The 25937-nt window shown below is 47.2% G+C and overlaps 2 protein-coding genes and 1 long non-coding RNA gene across 3 annotated transcripts in view; 2 read left to right on the forward strand and 1 right to left on the reverse strand.

Annotated features, from left to right (window-relative positions):
• Window positions 1–25937, forward strand: part of LOC120998324 (aspartic and glutamic acid-rich protein-like) — a 2513920-nt gene that overhangs the window by 2486632 nt on the left and 1351 nt on the right. The window lies entirely within an intron of this gene.
• LOC120998305 (gastrula zinc finger protein XlCGF26.1-like) overlaps window positions 1–25937 on the reverse strand; it is a 4064644-nt gene that overhangs the window by 1579669 nt on the left and 2459038 nt on the right. The window lies entirely within an intron of this gene.
• Window positions 1101–25774, forward strand: LOC120998438. Its single transcript, XR_005778383.1, has 3 exons — window positions 1101–1197; window positions 25483–25621; window positions 25740–25774. It is a non-coding gene; the product is annotated as an uncharacterized LOC120998438 (long non-coding RNA).

The raw sequence follows: 25937 nt of genomic DNA on the forward strand, positions 1-25937 counted from the left end.
AGAAGTCAGGTGGATACACAGCTGATAGTCCTACTGAATAGACTGTTAGAATTTGTATTATGGCAAGAAAAAAGCAGCTAAGTAAAGAAAAACCAGTGGCCATCATTACTTTAAGAAATGAAGGTCAGTCAGTCAGCCGAAAAATTGGGAAAACTTTGAAAGTAAGGGCTATTTGACCATGAAGGAGAGTGATGGGGTGCTGCGCCAGATGACCTGGCCTCCACAGTCACCGGACCTGAACCCAATCGAGATGGTTTGGGGTGAGCTGGACCGCAGAGTGAAGGCAAAAGGGCCAACAAGTGCTAAGCATCTCTGGGAACTCCTTCAAGACTGTTGGAAGACCATTTCAGGGGACTACCTCTTGAAGCTCATCAAGAGAATGCCAAGAGTGTGCAAAGCAGTAATCAAAGCAAAAGGTGGCTACTTTGAAGAACCTAGAATATGACATATTTTCAGTTGTTTCACACTTGTTTGTTATGTATATAATTCCACATGTGTTAATTCATAGTTTTGATGCCTTCATAGTCATGAAAATAAAGAAAACTCTTTGAATGAGAAGGTGTGTCCAAACTTTTGGTCTGTACTGTATATCCTCTGTATACGGGGGCCGGTGTGAATGTATCCTGGGGCCACAGCCAGCAAGGGCTGTATATATATATATATCCTCTGAATACAGAGAACACACGGCAGTGACCGGGCAGAGATCAGCGCTGCACAGCGCTGCTCTCCCGCTCAGAACCCGCCGTCTACCTGCTGCTCCAGCTGCACTGCCTGTGATAAAGCCTCGTACTGCTCAGCTCTGCCCCCTCATGTCACATGACTGTAGTGTCATCCCAGGTCCTTCGCCACCACCAAGCTCCACTGCTCAGCTCCGCCCCTTAATCATATGACTGTGTTGTCATCCCAGGTCCTTCACCACCTTATTACTAAGCCCCGCCCCTTATAATCACATGATGTAAATGTCATCACAGGTCCTTCACCACCTCATTACTCAGCTCCGCCCCTTATAATCACATGATGTATACGTCATTACAGGTCCTTCACTCCACCACTTTTCCCCACTTATATGCTCCTGCCCCTTTTGGGCTGATCATATGATGATGACGTCATCACAGGTCCTTCAGCTCATCTTTCTATCTATGGAGGAGTGAGAGTTCTGAGGAGCAGTCAGGATGGAGGATCCCCTCACATCAGCAGGTAAGAGGAGACACATTGTGTAGATGGATGTGTTCACAGTCACTTCCCTTATTGGTGAGGTCTTAAAGGGGTTGTCAGTGACTCCTCCCACACCTGGCTGTTCCTCTTACCTGCTCCCCTCCCCCTGCTTCCCTCTTTGTTTCTGGTCTCCACATATAAACGTCTGTCACGGATCCGGGAAATATGATTCCCACTGCTGGCTGGACTCACCGCAGGGTCTGCAGGAAAGGTCCTCAGGCATGGGCGTCCGCAGAAATTTTTCCAGGGGGGGCAGGGGCATAATTTTATTGACATCCATGCTCTGCTTGTCTCTGGGGATGTAATGAAGGGGAGGGGCATATTCATTATCACAAAGTATAATAACGCATGAGCTGTGCAGTGGCGGATCCAGAGTCTGGTCTCGGGAGGGGCACTTCCAGATTATTTTCTGTCCGCAGCCACAAAACAATGGTGCTTTCAGAACGGACAACACGGTGTAGAGGTATACTGTATATTGTGTGGCACAGTGTAGCGGTATACTGTATATTGTGGGGCACAGTGTAGAGGTATACTGTATATTGTGTGGCACAGTGTAGAGGTATACTGTATATTGTGTGGCACAGTGTAGAGGTATACTGTATATTGTGGGGCACAGTGTAGAGGTATACTGTATATTGTGTGGCACAGTGTAGAGGTATACTGTATATTGTGTGGCACAGTGTAGAGGTATACTGTATATTGTGGGGCACAGTGTAGAGGTATACTGTATATTGTGTGGCACAGTGTAGAGGTATACTGTATATTGTGTGGCACAGTGTAGAGGTATACTGTATATTGTGGGGCACAGTGTAGAGGTATACTGTATATTGTGTGGCACAGTGTAGAGGTATACTGTATATTGTGTGGCACAGTGTAGAGGTATACTGTATATTGTGAAGCACAGTGTAGCGGTATACTGTATATTGTGTGGTATAGTGTAGAGGTATACTGTATATTGTGTGGCACAGTGTAGAGGTATACTGTATATTGTGGGGCACAGTGTAGAGGTATACTGTATATTGTGTAGCACAGTGTAGAGGTATACTGTATATTGTGTAGCACAGTGTAGAGGTATACTGTATATTGTGGAGCACAGTGTAGAGGTATACTGTATATTGTGGGGCACAGTGTAGAGGTATACTGTATATTGTGTGGCCCAGTGTAGAGGTATACTGTATATTGTGGGGCACAGTGTAGCGGTATACTGTATATTGTGTGGCACAGTGTAGAGGTATACTGTATATTGTGGGGCACAGTGTAGAGGTATACTGTATATTGTGTGGCACAGTGTAGAGGTATACTGTATATTGTGTGGCACAGTGTAGAGGTATACTGTATATTGTGTAGCACAGTGTAGAGGTATACTGTATATTGTGTAGCACAGTGTAGAGGTATACTGTATATTGTGTAGCACAGTGTAGAGGTATACTGTATATTGTGTAGCACAGTGTAGAGGTATACTGTATATTGTGGGGCACAGTGTAGAGGTATACTGTATATTGTGGGGCACAGTGTAGAGGTATACTGTATATTGTGTGGCACAGTGTAGAGGTATACTGTATATTGTGTGGCACAGTGTAGAGGTATACTGTATATTGTAAGGCACAGTGTAGAGGTATACTGTATATTGTGGGGCACAGTGTAGAGGTATACTGTATATTGTGGGGCACAGTGTAGAGGTATACTGTATATTGTGGGGCACAGCGTAGAGGTATACTGTATATTGTGGGGCACAGTGTAGAGGTATACTGTATATTGTGGGGCACAGCGTAGAGGTATACTGTATATTGTGTGGCACAGTGTAGAGGTATACTGTATATTGTGTGGCACAGCGTAGCGGTATACTGTATATTGTGGGGCACAGTGTAGAGGTATACTGTATATTGTGGGGCACAGTGTAGCGGTATACTGTATATTGTGGGGCACAGTGTAGCGGTATACTGTATATTGTGGGGCACAGTGTAGCGGTATACTGTATATTGTGTGGCACAGTGTAGAGGTATACTGTATATTGTGGGGCACAGTGTAGAGGTATACTGTATATGGTGTGGCACAGTGTAGAGGTATACTGTATATTGTGGGGCACAGTGTAGAGGTATACTGTATATTGTGGGGCACAGTGTAGAGGTATACTGTATATTGTGGGGCACAGTGTAGAGGTATACTGTATATTGTGTGGCACAGTGTAGAGGTATACTGTATATTGTGTGGCACAGTGTAGAGGTATACTGTATATTGTGGGGCACAATGTAGCGGTATACTGTATATTGTGGGGCACAGTGTAGAGGTATACTGTATATTGTGAGGCACAGTGTAGCGGTATACTGTATATTGTGTGGCACAGTGTAGAGGTATACTGTATATTGTGAGGCACAGTGTAGCGGTATACTGTATATTGTGTGGCACAGTGTAGAGGTATACTGTATATTGTGTGGCACAGTGTAGAGGTATACTGTATATTGTGGGGCACAGTGTAGCGGTATACTGTATATTGTGGGGCACAGTGTAGCGGTATACTGTATATTGTGTGGCACAGTGTAGAGGTATACTGTATATTGTGTGGCACAGTGTAGAGGTATACTGTATATTGTGTGGCACAGTGTAGCGGTATACTGTATATTGTGGGGCACAGTGTAGCGGTATACTGTATATTGTGTAGCACAGTGTAGAGGTATACTGTATATTGTGTGGCACAGTGTAGAGGTATACTGTATATTGTGTGGCACAGTGTAGCGGTATACTGTATATTGTGTGGCACAGTGTAGCGGTATACTGTATATTGTGTGGCACAGTGTAGAGGTATACTGTATATTGTGGGGCACAGTGTAGAGGTATACTGTATATTGTGGGGCACAGTGTAGAGGTATACTGTATATTGTGGGGCACAGTGTAGAGGTATACTGTATATTGTGGGGCACAGTGTAGAGGTATACTGTATATTGTGGGGCACAGTGTAGAGGTATACTGTATATTGTGTGGCACAGTGTAGAGGTATACTGTATATTGTGTGGCACAGCGTAGCGGTATACAGTATATTGTGGGGCACAGTGTAGAGGTATACTGTATATTGTGGGGCACAGTGTAGCGGTATACTGTATATTGTGGGGCACAGTGTAGCGGTATACTGTATATTGTGTGGCACAGTGTAGCGGTATACTGTATATTGTGGGGCACAGTGTAGAGGTATACTGTATATTGTGGGGCACAGTGTAGAGGTATACTGTATATGGTGTGGCACAGTGTAGCGGTATACTGTATATTGTGGGGCACAGTGTAGAGGTATACTGTATATTGTGGGGCACAGTGTAGAGGTATACTGCATATTGTGTGGCACAGTGTAGAGTATACTGTATATTGTGGGGCACAGTGTAGAGGTATACTGTATATTGTGGGGCACAGTGTAGAGGTATACTGTATATTGTGGGGCACAGTGTAGAGGTATACTGTATATTGTGGGGCACAGTGTAGAGGTATACTGTATATTGTGTGGCACAGTGTAGAGGTATACTGTATATTGTGGGGCACAATGTAGCGGTATACTGTATATTGTGGGGCACAGTGTAGAGGTATACTGTATATTGTGAGGCACAGTGTAGCGGTATACTGTATATTGTGTGGCACAGTGTAGAGGTATACTGTATATTGTGAGGCACAGTGTAGCGGTATACTGTATATTGTGTGGCACAGTGTAGAGGTATACTGTATATTGTGTGGCACAGTGTAGAGGTATACTGTATATTGTGGGGCACAGTGTAGAGGTATACTGTATATTGTGGGGCACAGTGTAGCGGTATACTGTATATTGTGGGGCACAGTGTAGCGGTATACTGTATATTGTGTGGCACAGTGTAGCGGTATACTGTATATTGTGTGGCACAGTGTAGAGGTATACTGTATATTGTGTGGCACAGTGTAGAGGTATACTGTATATTGTGTGGCACAATGTAGCGGTATACTGTATATTGTGGGGCACAGTGTAGCGGTATACTGTATATTGTGTAGCACAGTGTAGAGGTATACTGTATATTGTGTGGCACAGTGTAGAGGTATACTGTATATTGTGTGGCACAGTGTAGCGGTATACTGTATATTGTGGGGCACAGTGTAGAGCAGGGGTGGGGAACCTCCGGCCCGAGGGCCGTATGCGGCCCACGGTATCATTTCATGTGGCCCCCGGCCCCCTGCCAGAACATAATGTGAAAATGCTTATGACCCCTTCCATTATGGAAGCGGTCATTAGCATACGGGAGGCACAGGAAGGTGAGAACAGCACTGCACTGGCTGTCCTCACCTTCCCTGGTCTTCTTTCAGCCCCACACTGTGTCCTGACACATCCAGCGTCAGGACGCAGTGCACGTAGACGTGCACTATGACCTGACGCTGTGCGGTGTGAGGTGACAATATAGTGCGGCAGGAAGAAGAACAGGGAGGGTAAGTGAATCTGCCAAGAGGCAGCGCCGTACGGAGCTGGAGAGGTAAGTTTATTTGTTTATCTTAAATACAGTATCTGATCTGATGTCTGATTGGGGCTGATCTGAGGCTAAAGGAGGGTGGGGAGGGTCTGATGGGGGTCTGATCTGAGGCTTGGGAGGGTCTGATCTGAGGCTGGGGGTGTCTGATCTGAGGCTGGGGTTTGATAGGGGTCTGATCTGAGACTAGGGGGGCTGATGGGGGCTGATCTGAGGCTGGGGAGGGTCTGATGGGGGCTGATCTGAGGCTAGGGAGGGTATTATGAAGGTCTGATCTGAGGCTGGGGGGTCTTATAGGGGCTGATCTGACCCTGGGGGGTCTGATGGGGGCTGATCTGAGGCTGGGCGTCTGATCCGGGTCTGGTCTGAGGCTGGGGGTCTGATGGGAGTCTGATCTGAAGCTAGGAAGGGTCTGATTGGGGTCTAATCTGAGGCTTAGAGGTCTGATGGGAGTCTGATCTGAGGCTGATGTAGGCCTGGGGGGTCTGATAGGAGGCTGATTTCAGGCTGATGGAGGTGGGGGCAGATATTTTGCTGAGAAAGGGACAAAGGCAGGGACAGTTGCGAAGAAAGAGGCAGGGAGAGTGAAAGCTGGGTGAACCCCTCTCTGGACCCCCTGGGTTTAGCTTCCTGCCATTAATGTCAAATAAGTAACATTCTGAACTTAAAAATTAGACTGCTATGTGTGGTCAATATGGCGCCTGTATTGTATGTAATATACTGTATATATATAGTGCAGGCGCTATTTTGTGCTGCAAAAATACAGCCCTCTAGATTATTTTAATTGAAGTGCAATTTCTGTAACTTATCCCTAAGTCAATTATATGTTTGACCAAATACAGCAGTAAAAAATTTTTATTGAGAATTTTGTATGGCCCCCGAATGATGTTACAAATATCCAAATGGCCCTTGGCAGCAAAATGGTTCCCCACCGCTGGTGTAGAGGTATACTGTATATTGTGGGGCACAGTGTGGAGGTATACTGTATATTGTGTGGCACAGTGTAGAGGTATACTGTACATTGTGTGGCACAATGTAGAGGTATACTGTATATTGTGTGGCACAGTGTAGAGGTATACTGTATATTGTGTGGCACAGTGTAGAGGTATACTGTATATTGTGTGGCACAGTGTAGAGGTATACTGTATATTGTGTGGCACAGTGTAGAGGTATACTTATATTGTGTGGCACAGTGTAGAGTATACTGTATATTGTGTGGCACAGTGTAGAGGTATACTGTATATTGTGTGGCACAGTGTAGCGGTATACTGTATATTGTGTGGCACAGTGTAGAGGTATACTGTATATTGTGGGGCACAGTGTAGAGGTATACTGTATATTGTGGGGCACAGTGTAGAGGTATACTGTATATTGTGTGGCACAGTGTAGAGGTATACTGTATATTGTATGGCACAGTGTAGAGGTATACTGTACATTGTGTGGCACAGTGTAGAGGTATACTGTACATTGTGTGGCACAGTGTAGAGGTATACTGTATATTGTGTGGCACAGTGTAGAGGTATACTGTATATTGTGTGGCACAGTGTAGAGGTATACTGTATATTGTGTGGCACAGTGTAGAGGTATACTGTATATTGTGTGGCACAGTGTAGAGGTATACTGTATATTGTGGGGCACAGTGTAGAGGTATATTGTGTGGCACAGTGTAGAGGTATACTGTATATTGTGTGGCACAGTGTAGAGGTATACTGTATATTGTGTGGCACAGTGTAGAGGTATACTGTATATTGTGTGGCACAGTGTAGAGGTATACTGTATATTGTGGGGCACAGTGTAGCGGTATACTGTATATTGTGTGGCACAGTGTAGCGGTATACTGTATATTGTGTGGCACAGTGTAGAGGTATACTGTATATTGTGTGGCACAGTGTAGAGGTATACTGTACGTTGTGTGGCACAGTGTAGAGGTATACTGTATATTGTGTGGCACAGTGTAGAGGTATACTGTATATTGTGTGGCACAGTGTAGAGGTATACTGTATATTGTGGGGCACAGTGTAGAGGTATACTGTATATTGTGTGGCACAGTGTAGAGGTATACTGTATATTGTGCGGCACAGTGTAGCGGTATACTGTATATTGTGTGGCACAGTGTAGAGGTATAATGTATATTGTGGGGCACAGTGTAGAGGTATACTGTATATTGTGGGGCACAGTGTAGAGGTATACTGTACATTGTGCGGCACAGTGTAGCGGTATACTGTATATTGTGCGGCACAGTGTAGAGGTATACTGTATATTGTGGGGCACAGTGTAGAGGTATACTGTATATTGTGTGGCACAGTGTAGAGGTATACTGTATATGGTGTGGCACGGTGTAGAGGTATACTGTATATTGTGGGGCACAGTGTAGAGGTATACTGTATATTGTGTGGCACAGTGTAGAGGTATACTGTATATTGTGTGGCACAGTGTAGCGGTATACTGTATATTGTGGGGCACAGTGTAGAGGTATACTGTATATTGTGAGGCACAGTGTAGCGGTATACTGTATATTGTGTGGCACAGTGTAGCGGTATACTGTATATTGTGGGGCACAGTGTAGAGGTATACTGTATATTGTGTGGCACAGTGTAGAGGTATACTGTATATTGTGTGGCACAGTGTAGCGGTATACTGTATATTGTGGGGCACAGTGTAGAGGTATACTGTATATTGTGTGGCACAGTGTAGAGGTATACTGTATATTGTGTGGCACAGTGTAGAGGTATACTGTATATTGTGTGGCACAGTGTAGCGGTATACTGTATATTGTGGGGCACAGTGTAGAGGTATACTGTATATTGTGAGGCACAGTGTAGCGGTATACTGTATATTGTGGGGCACAGTGTAGAGGTATACTGTACATTGTGTGGCACAGTGTAGAGGTATACTGTATATTGTGTGGCACAGTGTAGAGGTATACTGTATATTGTGTGGCACATTGTAGCGGTATACTGTATATTGTGTGGCACAGTGTAGAGGTATACTGTATATTGTGTGGCACAGTGTAGAGGTATACTGTATATAACAAACATATTTCACATGAACACTTACAGTTACTTGGCCCTTGGGGATCTCGGACGCCACTTCCACACTTTGGCCGGGGGCTCGGCGGAGCTGATGTTGTGTTTTATCCTAATGAGAAAGATTTGATAATAAGGATTTGGAGAAGGGTCAGAGGGATAGCATAGCAGGGAGAGGCTGGTACTGCCACTAGGGGGTCATACCATGGGGGAGTAATAAAGCCCACCATAATGCCCCCCCAGTAGAAATAATTCTCCTTATAATGTGACAGTGCAACAAATACCCCCTTGTAATGCCCCCAGTTGAGCTAATGTCCCCATAGTGCCCCCATAATGTGCCAGTACAAAATACCCCTATATAGTGCCCCCAGTAAATTCCCCCATAGTGCTCCTCTCCCCCCTTCCTCCTTGTGCCCCCCATAATGTACCAGTATAAAATGCCCCAGTAGATGCCCTCAGTGTCCCCCATAATTTTCAAGTATAAAATACCCCTTCTTAGTGCCCCCCCGTAGATGACCCCATAGTACTCCTCTCCCCCCTTCCTCATAGTACCCACCATAATGTGTCCCAGTATAAAATTCTACTGTACAGAGCCCCCCATATAAAACACCCCTTCTTTGTGGCCTCAGTAGATGCCCCTATAGTGCCCCCAATAATGTGCCAGTAATAACAGCCACCCCATCATGTGCCAGTAATAACAGCCGCCCCATTATGTGCCAGTAATAACAGCCCCCCCATCATGTGCCAGTAATCCAGTAATAACATCCCCCATCATGTGCCAGTAATGACAGCCCCCCATTATGTGCCAGTAATGACAGCCCCCCATTATGTGCCAGTAATGACAGCCCCCCATTATGTGCCAGTAATGACAGCCCCCCATTATGTGCCAGTAATGACAGCCCCCCCTTGTGCCAGTAATGACAGCCCCCCCCCACATTATGTGCCAACAATGACAGCCCCCCCATTATGTCCCAGTAATGACAGCCCCCCCATTATGTGCCAGTAATGACAGCCCCCCCATTATGTGCCAGTAGCCAGAGATCCCCTAGTGCCTGCAGCCTATTAGAGGAAGGGAAAGGGACACGCCTCTCCCTCCTCAGCACAGTCATCTGTATCGCTGTCCTGAAGACGGCGATACAGATGACTATGGAGATGAACGCTTCCACAATGGAAGCGTTCATCTCGATGTGCCCCGCCACCCCACCCCCCCCACTTTTGAGCAGCTCGGAAGGGGGGGGCAATTGCTCCGTTGCCGCCCCCCTGGATCCACCAGTGCTGGTGGCCTTAGGGAGGGGGCACTTGCCCCCCCTTGCCCCTCCCTGCGGACGCCCATGTCCCCAGGGAAGAACGACCCCTTAAATGGGAGGCCCCATTATAAAGACTTCCCTCTCTACACAGGAGATAAGCGTCTCCTCAGTGGAGGTCTGACTGCTGGGGCCCCGACAATAACCAGAGCAAGGGCCCCGTGGCCCCTCCATTCACCTCTATGGGACTGTTAGAGATAATGAGTGACTCCCGTGGCCCTCGCTGATCGGCTGAAGGGGCCACAGCGCTCGGGAGATTACTGCGGCCTCATACTGAGCTGTGCAGAGGTAATGTGACTGATGTATGTGACGTCATCATGGAGGGACCCACAGTACTCGCCCCAGTGCTACGGCCTCTTCACAGCTGATCGACGTGGTGTCAGACCCCTTCCTGATATCAGTGACATCCATATGTGTAGCCTGGAGTGGAGTAACCCTAACCGGGGAGGAGAAGGTGAGGGCTGGTGGTGAAGATGGAGCAGCCTGTGGTGCAGGAGAAGGTGAGGGCTGGTGGTGGAGATGGAGCAGCCTGTGGTGCAGGAGAAGGTGAGGGCTGGTGGTGGAGATGGAGCAGCCTGTGGTGCAGGAGAAGGTGAGGACTGGTGGTGCAGATGGAGCAGCCTGTGTTGGGGCAAAACCCCCACCTCTATGATTGTCGGGGTTCCAATTGAAGTTTTGTTTATGAGCGCTCGGAGAGCTGACACAGACACACTGCTGAATCAGATTCTCTCTCTACTTTATTCCACACAAGCAGACATCTTTATAACACTACAGATAATCACAGATAAATCTGGCACACCACCAAAGGGGTGGAAAGCGAAAGAAATTATTTGCTTGGTTATTCATAAAAGGCAATACTTCCGCACCATACTAACAGAATTAGTCTTCAATGGTTAAAAACTTCTAATAATTAAAAAGTTTCTGCAGCATCTTATCTCAGAGTTAGTATTCGTTAGCAGCGCATCCCGAAATCAGAAGAAACATAACTCTCTCTTGTCTGTCAGACTCTGATAAGGAAGCGAGAGAGCGGCTTACCTTGGCCTTGTAGCTATCTATACACAGAGACTCCCTACATCCTGCCAGCTGGTTCATTAATTTTCCACATGTGTACAAGATGGAGGACATGTTTATAAAAAATGGATTCTCATACCTCACAATTCCCACATTTTGAGATATCTTGGAACTGACATCTTAACCCAGAGGTACTTCAGGTGGGATAGGTCCAACTGCCAGTCAGAGGCCAGATTCCCTCTCAGGTATTGATGCAGTTCCCACGACCTCTCAATAATCCTGGTAGTTTCTCCTTCTGGTACAGAACCTGTTGGTGCACCATAAACATAAGCTTAATCCCAGCATATACTACTATTATAATCAACACTACTTGTATTATTGTTTGTCTTGCCACCAGGGAGCCTCCACCCACCCTGCTATGGGGAGAGGGACCGCAGTGGGCTTATACTTCTGATCATCAGGCCCTGGTCTTCTTTGTGAGACAAACTGCCAACAAGACATATGAATAAGTTCTCTAAAAGTCAAAAGTATTGCCAGATAAGGCAGAGTTCTTGAACTATCAGGACTGGGAGTACAGATCCAACAGTCCTTAATTTTATTATAAAGGAATTGGAGTGCGCCTCTTCAGAAATCCAAGGAGGAACCTCCAATCCCATAGGCTGCCTATGGGATTGGAGGTTCCTCCTTGGATTTCTGAAGAGGCGCACTCCAATTCCTTTATAATGAGGGGTCACACTTAGCATGGTGCTACGACTAAGGGTACTCACCCGAAACGCGTCAGTGACCATGCCGTGGGGACAGTGACTATGTCGATTTTATGAAATATATCAATAAAGAAGAGCTGAAAAGAGGACCTCCATTGTCTCCAGAATCCTTTTTCTAAGTTGTCTGCTGCCTGCTACGGGAACACTCCCCCAGGGCCTCTGGAGCCGGGATTATTTACCACACCAGGCAGGTGAGCTGGATAAAAGTTTTTTCTAAGTCCTTAATTTTACTGTCAGTGTCATTGAGTCCTCTAAACAGCACCTGGTGGTGTCGGATAAGTGCATTGTCCCAGTTATTCTTCAGTTGTTAGTACAGGGCCGTTGTTCCCAGGATTAGGGCGGCCATCAGCAGAAGGATCCTCATCCTTGGGTGTCGGAACTTTCTTGCAGTGAGAAGCGTCTATCAGTTAGGCTTTCCTTCAACCTTTACTGCTGTATGAGTAGTCAACAGGACTTGGAAAGGACCATCAAATCTGGGATCCAGGCCGTTCCTCACATGTCTTTTTATCACCACCCAGTCTCCTGGTTGCAGACTCTGTGTTTCTTCTACTGAATCTGGAAGGGAAGCAAACACTTGTTTATGGGTGTGCTCAAGGCTCTTTGTGAGGGCCCGCATGTAGCTTGTTAGGCTATTATTGTTCATTTGCAACTGTTGTGGAAAATACAATCCTAATCTGGGGGCGCTTCCAAACAGAATCTCAAATGGGGATAATCCTGTCTTTCTGTTTGGAGTGGCCCTGACTGAGTATAAGGCTAAAAGCAAACACTCTGGCCAAGGCCGCTGAGTTTCCTGCATGGTTTTCTGGATTTTCAATTTGAGCGTGTCATTGGTGCAGGAGAAGGTGAGGGCTGGTGGTGCAGATGGAGCAGCCTGTGGTGCAGGAGGAGGTGAGGGCTGGTGGTGCAGATGGAGCAGCCTGTGGTGCAGGAGAAGGTGAGGGCTGGTGGAGCAGATGGAGCAGCCTAGCAGCCTGTGGTCAGGAGAAGGTGAGGGCTGGTGGTGCAGATGAAGCAGCCTGTGGTCAGGAGAAGGTGAGGGCTGGTGATGCAGATGGAGCAGCCTGTGGTGCACAGATAAGAGGCAGGATCTACACTGCTTACCACACAGGTGTGACCGGGCCGTCATCTGACAGTCCATTATCTGCTCCATCTTGTGTGAAGGACTTAGAAGTAAGTTGGAGTTGGGGGCAGTTGGCGCAGCATTAGACTGTAGAATCCACCGTCCTTCAGCAGTGAAGACCCAGCCATGGCCGCCTGATGCTTCCCTTTAGGAGAGTCTGCAGCAGTCCACCATCACATGGAGCCTCTCACTGCCTCCTCCAGATCCTGTCATCGTCTAGTGTATTTTGTCACTTTCTCCATGACCTCCTCTCCAGAAGAATTCCCTCATCTTGCCACAGGCCTCACCGCTGAGAAAAGTTTTATCATTAAAGAGGTATTCCGAGTATAACTATACTACATGGTCCCCAACTGATCAGGAAAACGGGGATCTCTTACCCCTCGGAGCCCCCAGAAATGAACGGAGCAGGAGGTCGGCCATGAGTTTTTATTATTTTTATCTTGCTTCATCTGCCCGGCTCTGGAGTCTCTGTACAGGAACCGGCCATCGATGGATATTACATGTGACGAGGTCTCTATTGACGACGTACGCTCTGGAGTCCCAGTTCAGAAAGAGGGCCTCAAGAAACGTGTCGAGAAAAAAAGACAGTAAATTAACGGCCAATAGTTTCAGAAGAATGAAATGTGAAGCGTCAGAGGCAATTATCCTCCAGCCACCAGGAAGCCATCATCTTCCAGCGACCAGGAAGCCATCATCTTCCAGCGACCAGGAAGCCATCTTCTTCCAGCGACCAGTAAGCCATCATCCTCCGGCTATCAGGAAGCCATCAACCTCCGGCTATCAGGAAGCCATCATCCTCCGGCTATCAGGAAGCCATCATCCTCCGGCTATCAGGAAGCCATCATCCTCCGGCTATCAGGAAGCCATCATCCTCCGGCTATCAGGAAGCCATCATCCTCCGGCTATCAGAAAGCCATCATCCTCGGGCGACCAGGAAGCCATCATCCTCGGGCGACCAGGAAGCCATCCTCCTCGGGCGACCAGGAAGCCATCATCCTCGGGCGACCAGGAAGCCATCATCCTCGGGCGACCAGAAAGCCATCATCCTCGGGCGACCAGGAAGCCATCATCCTCGGGCGACCAGGAAGCCACTATCATCCAGAGCTGTCAGATTCCAGAACTACAGCCTCCATGGAGTGGCCAGAAGTATGGGGTGTCCAGTGCTCAGACAGGGCCAAGGTAGGGAAGCCTGAGACCCGACCTCCACTGAAGAAGATATAAAGACTGGGCCAAGAATTATCTAAAGACTGATAAGATGAGAGGGACTCTTGATGGTACAGATGGATGGAATGTGGCTGGATCAGTAATGGTCACAGAGCTTCATTCTGGCTCAGACGCCAGCACGGTGGAGCTGGGCACTGCTGCAGTAGACGATTATTTTAGAAATGGAGTATTCTATCGATTATTTTTTATGATTAATCGAGTAATCTAATAAAAAAAAATGAATTAATAGACTGTTTTCCTTTATAAAAACTCATCAGACCCCCTGTTATCAGTCCCCAACACCCTTCGTTCCCCCCTGTGCGATCAGCCCAAGTACATCAGTTTCCCCCAGTTCCATCGGCTCCACTATCCCCCAGTGCCTTCAGTATACTGTTACATTCACAAGACGGTCCGCAAACAGGGATCCCGGCCGTGTCCGTTCTGCATTTTGCGGAACGCACACGGTCAGCCCTTTGATAGAAATGCCTATTCTTGTCCGCAATTGCGAACAAGAATAGGACATGCTCTATATTTTTGGTGAAGCCGTGTAACGGAACTATGGATGTGGACAGCACATGGTGTGCATGTCCGCATCTTTTGCGGCCCCATTAAAATGAATGGATCCGCAATTAGTGGACCCATAAATCCGGTGGTGTGAATGTACCCTAATACTGTGCGATCCTGTGAGAGGAGGGGAGGTCAGCGTGGGACCTGTCATGGACTCACTCTCACTGGTGGCTGTCTGGCCTTATACAGTGAGTAACAGAAGTATTTGAACACCCTGCGATTTTGCAAATTCTCCCACTTAGAAATCATGGAGGGTCTGAAATTCACATTGTAGGTGCATTCCCACTCTGAGAGACAGAATAAAAATAAAAATAAAAATCTGGAGATCACATTGTATGATTTGTAAAGAATTTCTTTGTCTTGCTCTTCTTCGAACACCTGAGAAAATCAGTGTTAGTATTTGGTACAGAAGCCTTTGTTTGCAATAACAGAGGTCAAACGTTTCCTGTAGTTCTTGACCAGGTTTGCAGACACTGCAGCAGGGATTTTGGCCCACTCCTCCACCCCGATCTCTTCTAGATCTGTCAGGTTTTGGGGCTGTCACCGAGCAACACAGGGTTTCAGCTCCCTCCAAAGATGTTCTATTGGATTTAGGTCTGGAGACTGGCTAGGCCACTCCAGAGCCTTGATATGCTTCTTACGGAGCCACTCCTTGGTTATCCTGGCTGTGTGCTTCGGGTCGTTGTCATGTTGGAAGACCCAGCCACGACCCATCTTCAATGCTCTGACTGAGGAAAGGAGGTTGTTGCTCAAAATCTCACAATAAATGTCCCCATTCATCCTCTCCTTAATACAGTGCAGTCGTCCTGTCCCCTTCACAGAAAAGCCCCCACAAAGCATGATGTTACCACCCCCACCATGCTTCATAGTAGGGATGGTGTTCTTGGGATGCAACTCATCCTTCTTTTTCCTCCAAACACGACGAGTGAAGTTTAGACCAAAAAGTTCTACTTTGGTCTCATCTGACCACATGACTTTCTCCCATGCCTCCTCTGGATCATCCAGATGGTCATTGGCAAACTTCAGACGGGCCTAGACATGTGATGACTTGAGCAGGGGAACTTTCCGTGCAATGCATGATCTGAAACCATGACAGCATAATGTTCTACTGACAGTGACCTCTGACACTGTGGTCCCAGCTCTCTTCATGTCATTTACCAGCTCCTCCCTTGTAGTTCTGGGCTGATTCCTCACCTTTCTTATCATCAGTGATACCCCACGAGGTGAGATCTTGCATGGAGCCCCAGGCCGAGGGAGACTGACAGTTGTCTTTAGCCTCTTCCATTTTATAACAATTGCTCCAACAGTTGATCTATTTTCACCAAGCTGCTTGGCCATTGCCCCGTAGCCCTTTCCAGCCTTGTGGAGGTCCACAATTTTGTCTCTGGAGTCTTTTGACAGCTCTTTGGTCTTGCCCATGGTAGTAGTTGGCGTCTGACTGACTTTGGGGTGAATAGGGGTCTTTAAAGAGCTCAGACAGGTGCTACTAAGTTAGATTAATGAGTGAAGTAGAGGTGGACTTTTTAAAGGCACAGTAACAGGTCTTTGAGAGACAGAATTCTTGCTGTTTCTCAGGTGTTCAAATACGTCTGTTCAGCAGTGCAAGACAAAGAAATTCTTTAAAAATCATACAATGTGATCTGTCAGAGTGGGAATGCACCTACAATGTGAATGTCAGACCCTCCATGATTTCTAAGTGGGAGAACTTGCAAAATCGCAGGGTGTTTAAATACTTCTGTTCCTCACTGTATGCTGCCAACAGAGATTCAGATTGAGGTGCAGGGTCACTAGATTCTGCTGCTCTCAGGTAGGGCACATCTAGCACCTCTACAACTACTGACCAGAAACAATAGGGCACTAAGGACAGCGCTATCTATGCCACTGGAGAATTTTAGTTAGCATGGAAAACGCTGAGTGAAGAGTACCACACGCAAGGCTGTACTTGTCATACACACAGGTCGCCATATTGCTTGCCATCTCCAGAAGACCAGCTTAGCAGCCTGTGACTTGCAAGCAGAGTGCATAGGTCCAGACACCATGGCTCTTAGCCTGAGCACCGGTCTCCTCCACAGGATGGTGCCACCTTCCTTCCCTACACATAAATGCCAGCCTAGTGGCCCCTCTGGTACATTACAACCAGACCTAACCAGCCATAAACAGCAACACCCCGTTCGCATTGTCGTATATGAACGCGCGCGTGGTCACTTGGCGGCATTTCTTCTTAAGCTGAGACGCGTCTAACCAGACCCCGCACTCTTCTGGCTGTGGCAGGGCATGTTTTCTGCTCTTCATCTCGGGGACGGGCAGCAATGGAGGAGGAACACTGAGCTGGTGTCACTGGCCGCCTGATATAATGGCTCTGAGATGCAGTTTCCAATTTCCCGTGTCGGGTCCTTGCTGTGAGCCTGAGGTGTCCTGCGCACTGTTTGCACTGTGCGGACTACAGCCTAGGTGTCCGTGTAACTGCCTGCTCTCCGGTACTGAACATTGTACTTGAAGGCGAGAGGGAGACCCTGCCATGATTGGAGTACACAAGCAGTCGACCATGGAGTGGTGAGTAATAGCAAGCGCTTCACTCCCACTCCATGGTCACATGACACACATGACACAAACGAATCCTCGATGCAAAAAATATCCCTTAAGGATCTTTTTGTGTCGAATTACTCGATTTAATCGAGTAATCGTTTCAGCCCTAGTTGTACCCTTTCATGTTGAATTGCACTCAAAATCAATGACAAAACCTACTGGCAGTTTTTAGACAACACTTTTTTCAAGCAGTGGTCCAGGAAAAAGTCTGCACCTGTCCAGAAAACCATGATTGTTCTGCAGGACAATGCTCCATTGTTTGCAATGATGTCTCCACTGCATGGGCTTAAAGGTGAAAAAATAATGACATGTTCCCTTCTTCACTGAACCTAAACTCTATTGAGAAATTTTGGGCTCTTCTTAAACAGGAGATTTCTGGAGAAGGAGTCCACCACTGTGAGCAGTGTCTGGAGGCTGTGGTAACAGATGAAGAACTTGATGGACTCCATGGATGGAAGGCATTTTCATTTAGTTCCATGATAATTCTGCTCACACAGATATTCTTCTAAGAAACCAGAACCTCCCAGTGATTTTCTTAGATACCCTTTGAGGGTTTAGTGATATTTTGGACTGACTGGCAGCATTGGTGCTCCTTTCTCTTTCCACTCACCGCTCTTGGTATTAGTTTCAGGGATTTTTTTTTGGCACATCCCAGGATTCGGCTCTCGACAGAAATCCGCGCCTGCGCAGTGCAGTGGATGAGCTGGCTGTGGGTTGCTGGTCGCTGGTTGCACTATTGACGAGCCTTGGCAATGAGAAGCGAATTTTAGATGAAGATCTGGAATATTTCCATGTGCTTCACTGTCCATTCAGATGATGCTGGAGCTGTGGCTTATAAAAGTCAGCATGCCAAGATCTGGTGAAAGGCGCTTCTCACATACTGTGGATAGAAAATGGCTACATGCCTTTCGGGCCCTTGTCCTTTTCATCAGTGGCCAATGATATACTAAAAAGTTTCCACCCCGGTAATCGCTGTTAGGGACCTGACTGGATTACGACATGTGAGGAGCAGTAAGATTCTTGGGTATGAAGTGATGGAAGGTATTCTGTATGGAAACGCTAAAATGAGACGAGACGTCTACAATCTAATGAACATAATGTGATGGAAGCACATCATATGGGGAGAGGGATGGGTCACGGGGGTAGACTGCCGACATGGATGATTGTAGGACCTAGCTCCCCTCAGAAAGCCAAACAACTCGAGCCATTTCTAAAATGTGGCGCTAGTGAGCTGGTCCATTGTTTGAGAGGTTTTCCAAGAAACAGGCAGGTGACCACTGTGTCGGGGACAGAGAGAACGGGTGCAAAGTAACCAGAACCCCAAAGACGAGAATTCCCCAATTGGAGTCTCCCCTTATACAGTTGTGCTAGATACAGGGACAACTAGGGTTGGGCAATAACTCGGTATTAACGATATACCGCAGTATTAAGAAACGGCGATATCACGTAACAGTGCTGAATGCCTCTAAAACGTCTGCCGCACATTACAGCCGGCACAGTACCAAGGCAATTTACCCCTCAAATGCGGCACCTGAGGGGTTAATTGGCACGATTCAGTGGGATCCCTGTCATCAAGGCCGAGTGCCGGCTGTGTGATATGGCTGGCACCCACAGTCTATATTTGTATTATGGGGTTAATTACATTCATTGGTGGCGCAGTGCACCAAAGCCCCCCCCCCATTATTATAATCATTGGTGGCAGTGCCCAATGACCCCCAATGTTTTATTTGACTGAAAGACATCTTTATGATTCCAAGGTGCCCTTCCTGACAATGTGCACCTATGATGGGCACACTATGAACAACCCACTTATCAGGGTTTTTTGCTAAGCTGTCCCATTTTCTGTGGGAGCGGTGAAGATGGCTGATCACTGCTATCTCCATCAGATTTGGGGGGAACGGTGACCCCGTTCTTGGTGGGCAACTAAGAGATATTACTGCATTGGGGCATCAAGGAGACATTATAATGTATGGGGGCAAAAAGGAAACTTGACTACATGTTTTGAGTGTTTTTTTTTTTCCAAATGGGCATTTATCGTGATATATATCGTTATCGCGATAAATTTCTTAATATTGTTATTGTGGGAATATTTTTGATATCATCCAACCCTAGGTCTGCAGCTGCTGTAGAGGTGCCTTCAGAGGAGGTGCCAGCTTCTCAGGAGGAAGGAGGAACGCCGATGTTGTTCCCATGGAGCATTACCCATCAAGTCTCCTTAAAGGGGTTGTCTCATCATAGACAATGGGGGCATATCTCTAGGATATGCACCATTGTCTTTTAGGCACCGCTGGGACCCGCACCTATATAAAAAACAGAGCCCCGCAAGGTGGTGGCTGGAGGACTCCGGGCCGGCCGCCACCAAGCCGACTCCCCATAAAAGTGAATGGGAGCATACCGCGCATGACCGGCCCCGCTCCCATTTATTTCTAAGGGGCCGACGGAAATAGCCGAGCCAGGCGCAGTGCTCCCTTGCGGGGCTCTGTTCTCGATATAGGTGCCTATAAGACAATGGGGGCATATCCGAGCGATATGCTCCCATTGTCCATGACGAGACATCCCCTTTTAAACAACCCCCGCCCCCAATGTGCTTCTGATATCTGCTTCAGTCATTGACTATTGCTCCACCTGTAGTATACCATGACCCGATTGCTGCATGTATATAGGGACCTATGATAGACACCTGACTCTCATAAAAACTGCTATAAATAAATATTGGGGATTATTAAAATACGATAAAAATGATGGCAATCTATTTAAAGAAAAACCTAGTTTTTCATATCGGAGCTGTAGAGCTGTAGGGAATACACTTATCAGAGGTGACATCAGAAAAAAAAGACAAACAGATGGAAGAAAGGAACCTTCCCATGTTTATCCTGTACTAACTGAAATTCCATTTTAAAAGGAGATTTGATCTATCACCCAAGACAGTGAGATAAAATCCCAATACGCCATTGTTCTACATGTATGACAAAAAATGTCCATGTAGTTTATGGTACATCGGTCAGACAAAGAGAAATAAAGGTACGATTAAACGAACATAAATCTAATATTAGACGATATATGGAAATGCAGGAAGTGAATGCAGGTGGAGCAAAGGAAAACAAGTTTAGCGAAACGACATTGTTGGAACACTGTTATGAAATGAAACATAAATGGCACGATGTAAAATGGCAAGTGCTGGGCGGCATTATTGAAGGTCCTGCTCTGACAGAGATTGCTACAATACGAGACTAGATGGATAATGAAAATGCAGACACTGTATCCTAAAGGGTTAAATGAAATCTACAACATAAATATTCTATGTACATCTGTGAAAACTGAAGCTGTTAATGAAGATATGTAAATGTGAAATGATGATGATGATGGAAAGAGATTGTATTTAAAGCGCATGGTTACAACCCACAGGCACGCATGAATAAGGGGGCGTGACCCCCGAAACGTGGCGCAGCATGGGGTAGCAATCAGTTCAGCGCTGTCAGGATTACTAAGCATTATAGCGATTTATTTATGTGAAAAATAAAAGATCTGAAAAATATAAGCAAAGCTTCAAAAGAGTGAGTAGCAGGATGATTATTAGAATTCTGTATGTATTATTGCCCCCGATGTACAGTCATGGCCAAAAGTTTTGAGAATGACATAAATATTGGAAATTGGAAAAGTTGCTGCTTAAGTTTTTATAATAGCAATTTGCATCTACTCCAGAATGTTATGAAGAGTGATTAGATGAATTGCATAGTCCTTCTTTGCCATGGAAATTAACTTAATCCCAAAAAAAACCTTCCACTGCATTTCATTGCTGTCATTAAAGGATCTGCTGAGATCATTTCAGTAATCGTCTTGTTAACTCAGGTGAGAATGTTGACGAGCACAAGGCTGGAGATCATTATGTCAGGCTGATTGGGTTAAAATGGCAGACTTGACATGTTAAAAGGAGGGTGATGCTTGAAATCATTGTTCTTCCATTGTTAACCATGGTGACCTGCAAAGAAACGCGTGTAGCCATCATTGCGTTGCATAAAAATGTCTTCACAGGCAAGGATATTGTGGCTACTAAGATTGCACCTCAATCAACAATTTATAGGATCATCAAGAACTTCAAGGAAAGAGGTTCAATTCTTGTTAAGAAGGCTTCAGGGCGTCCAAGAAAGTCCAGCAAGCGCCAGGATCGTCTCCTAAAGAGGATTCAGCTGCGGGATCGTAGTGCCACCAGTGCAGAGCTTGCTCAGGAATGGCAGCAGGCAGGTGTGAGCGCATCTGCACGCACAGTGAGGCGAAGACTTTTGGAAGATGGCCTGGTGTCAAGAAGGCCAGCAAAGAAGCCACTTCTCTCCAAAAAAAACATCAGGGACAGATTGATCTTCTGCAGAAAGTATGGTGAATGGACTGCTGAGGACTGGGGCAAAGTCATATTCTCCGATGAAGCCTCTTTCCGATTGTTTGGGGCATCTGGAAAAAGGCTCGTCCGGAGAAGAAAAGGTGAGCGCTACCATCAGTCCTGTGTCATGCCAACAGTAAAGCATCCTGAGACCATTCATGTGTGGGGTTGCTTCTCATCCAAGGGAGTGGGCTCACTCACAATTTTGCCCAAAAACACAGCCATGAATAAAGAATGGTACCAAAACACCCTCCAATAGCAACTTCTTCCAACAATCCAACAACAGTTTGGTGAAGAACAATGCATTTTCCAGCACGATGGAGCACCGTGCCATAAGGCAAAAGTGTTAACTAAGTGGCTCGGGGACCAAAACGTTGACATTTTGGGTCCATGGCCTGGAAACTCCCCAGATCTTAATCCCATTGAGAACTTGTGGTCAATCCTCAAGAGGCGGGTGGACAAACAAAAACCCACTAATTCTGACAAACTCCAAGAAGTGATTATGAAAGAATGGGTTGCTATCAGTCAGGAATTGGCCCAGAAGTTGATTAAGAGCATGCCCAGTCGAATTGCAGAGGTCCTATAAAAGAAGGGCCAACACTGCAAATACTGACTCTTTGCATAAATGTCATGTAATTGTCGATAAAAGCCTTTGAAACGTATGAAGTGCGTGTAATTACATTTCACTACATCACAGAAACAACTGAAACAAAGATCTAAAAGCAGTTTAGCAGCAAACTTTGTGAAAACGAATATTTGTGTCCTTCTCAAAACTTTTGGCCACGACTGTAGATGTAGTCTGAAGCGGCGAGCTGGACTCGGCTATCTCCACAGCGGCGAGCTGGACTCTGCTTTCTCCGCAGCGGCGAGCTGGACTCGGCTATCTCCACAGCGGCGAGCTGGACTCGGCTATCTCCACAGCGGCGAGCTGGACTCGGCTATCTCCGCAGCGGCGAGCTGGACTCGGCTATCTCCGGAGGGGCGGGCTGGGCTCGGCTATCTCCGGAGCGGCGGGCTGGGCTCGGCTATCTCCGGAGCGGCTGGCTGGGCTCGGCTATCTCCGGAGGGGCTGGCTGGACTCGGCTATCCCTGGAGGGGCTGGCTGGACTCGGCTATCTCCGGAGGGGCGGGCTGGGCTCGGCTATCTCCGGAGCGGCGGGCTGGGCTCGGCTATCTCCGGAGGGGCTGGCTGGACTCGGCTATCCCTGGAGGGGCTGGCTGGACTCGGCTATCTCCGGAGGGGCGGGCTGGGCTTGGCTATCTCCGGAGCGGCGGGCTGGGCTCGGCTATCTCCGGAGCGGCGGGCTGGGCTCGGCTATCTCCGGAGCGGCTGGCTGGACTCGGCTATCTCCGGAGGGGCGGGCTGGGCTCGGCTATCTCCGGAGCGGCGGGCTGGGCTCGGCTATCTCCGGAGCGGCGGGCTGGGCTCGGCTATCTCCGGAGGGGCTGGCTGGACTCGGCTATCTCCGGAGGGGCTGGCTGGACTCGGCTATCCCTGGAGGGGCTGGCTGGGCTCGGCTATCTCCGGAGGGGCGGGCTGGGCTCGGCTATCTCCGGAGCGGCTGGCTGGGCTCGGCTATCTCCGGAGGGGCGGGCTGGGCTCGGCTATCTCCGGAGCGGCGGGCTGGGCTCGGCTATCTCCGGAGCGGCTGGCTGGGCTCGGCTATCTCCGGAGGGGCTGGCTGGACTCGGCTATCTCCGGAGGGGCGGGCTGGACTCGGCTATCTGTGGAGCGGCGAGCTGGACTCTGCTATCTCTGGAGCGGCGAGCGGCGAGCTGGGCTCGGCTATCTCCGGTGCGGCGAGCTGGACACTGCTATCTCTGGAGCGGCGGGCTGGGCTCGGCTATCTCCGGAGCGACGAGCTGGACTCGGCTATCTCCGGTGCTGCGAGCTGGACTCGGCTATCTCCGGTGCGGCGAGCTGGACTCGGCTAACTCTAGAGCGGCAGTGCACATGCTCCACCTGCAGGGGGCTCCACAGCAACTGTAACTGATTGGGGTCCCAGCGGTCAGACCCCATTGGTATAATAGTCATCCCCGACCCCTATGGATGAGGATAACCTGCTATAACCAGAATACCCCTTAAAATCTTTCCTTTAACCCCTTAAGGTGTGGGCCAATTTTTGGTTCTGTGCTTTCATTTTTCCCTCCCCGCCTTCCAGAAGCCGCACAGCCACATGAGAGCAGGTTTTTTGCAAGACAAGTTGTATTGTTTAATGGCGGCATTTCATTTACCATAGCAAGTATAGGAAAAAGGGGGAAAATGATTTGTGGGGTGAAAATTAAAAAATAAAACACAACTCTGCCATGGCGTTTTGTGTTCAGTAAAAAGGAAATGACGTCATTCTTCTAAAGGTCGGTACGACTATGGCGACGACAAATATATCTAGTTTTATTTGTTTTTAATCATTTCAAAAAACAAGAAAACTTTTGAAAAAAATACAAATTTTCATTGCTGTTTTCTGACCCCATAACTTTTTTATATTTCACCTACAGAGTCAGGGGCTCAGTTTTTTGGGAGTTAGGTGTATTTATTTTTTTTTATAATTTTTGGGTAAGTTCGATTTTTTTTTCAATTTTTTTAGGGGAACAATGTGACCAAACAATGGAGAATTGCCCATTTATATTTTTTCCACTACAGCATTCACAGCGCAGGAAAAATATTGTAATAGTTTGGACATTTTCCAACACGATACCTTTTACGTTAATTTTTTGTAAAATTAGGGAATTAAGTGATTATTTTTATAATTATTTTTGTGTTTTTTTACCGTATTTTTCACCCTATAAGACACACCTGCCCATAAGATGCTTTTGAGGAGGAAAATGAGAAAAAAAAAATTTGAACCAAAAGGTGTGCTTTTGGTGGGTTTTCAACTAATGGTGGTCTGTGGATGACACTATTATGGGGAATCTGTTGAGGACACTGTTATGGGGGATCTGTAGGTGACACTGTTATGGGGGATCTGTGGATGGCTCTTATTGGGGTCTCTGGATGGCACTGTTATGGGGATCTGTGGATGACACTGTTATGGGTGGGATCTGTGGGTGACACATATATAGCATCTTATGCTATGTGTCATCCACAGATCCCCTCCATAACAGTGTCCCTGTAGTGTGAATGACCCCCAATACTGGGGGTGGGCGGTCGCATCTGGTTTTCTAATGACAGCGGGGCCCGTGCAGTGACTGTATTCTACTACACGGGCCCCGCTTACTGTATATAATCATATCTGTAATTGTAGGCATTGTCAATGTATAAAAATTCTGGGTAATCAGCGCCTGTATTACGGCACTTACAAGCGCTCAGTAGCAGAGAGGAGGGAGGAGGCAGGCCGGGAGGACGGGCGCTGGCAGCGTGGGTCACTACGTCATGCTCCTACAATTACAGATACGATTATATACAGTGAGCGGGGCCTGTGTAGTAGAATACAGTCACTGCACGGGCCCCGCTGTCATTATAAAACCAGATGCCGGCCCCCAGCCCCTCCTCCCTCTCAGCTGATACACCCGCCGCCGGCATCGCGGCGTATCATTGAAAATTCGGCAAAATGCAGCATTCGCCCCATGAGACGCACTGCTATTTCCCCCCCACACTTTTTTTTTGGGGGGGGGGGGTGCGTCTTATAGGGCGAAAAATACGGTATGTTAAAATGTTTTATTTTTTTTTGCTGTAATTTTTAGTTAGAGGACATGTACATGTGATCTTCTGATCGCTTGTACCATAGACTATAATATGGGACTTTTACTGGCTGTCTGTCAAGCCCCACCAGAAGGTACCAGACTGTCATAACAATAGATCGGGGAGACCCACAATTTCTCACTCCTTTTGTGTCACCTCATAGATTGTAAGGTCTTGTGATCAGAGTTATTATTATGTGTCTTACACCTCGGAATCTCCTGAGGAAGAAATGAAAGCCGAGTCTCTGGATGGAACAGAAGCTCCAGGCCTGGGAATTCTATGTGGGGTTTGGTAGAAAGTTGGTGAGGAGCAGAACATTGTTATTTAGGCCCGATCACTAAACCGAGAAGTGAAGGAGCTGAGAGAAGAGTCTGATCTATAGACCATGTATTCAGTCACTGTGTGCTTGTGTCTCCACAGATGGATCCAGGAGGAGAAATCCCCCCGAGAGATGTGTCCGTCCTCTGTATTCCCAGGACTGTCCGGAGGAGAAGCTCCCAGAGAACCATCAGGTAGATGGAGCTGAAGTCTCCCCAGAATCTGACCAGAAAAAGATTGAACCAAAGATCATTTTACATTTTTTATTTTAGGATGAAAATCTGATGGATATTAAGGTTG

This window comes from Bufo bufo, chromosome 4 (genome assembly GCF_905171765.1).
Source record: "Bufo bufo chromosome 4, aBufBuf1.1, whole genome shotgun sequence".
NCBI classification, from domain to species: domain Eukaryota; kingdom Metazoa; phylum Chordata; class Amphibia; order Anura; family Bufonidae; genus Bufo; species Bufo bufo.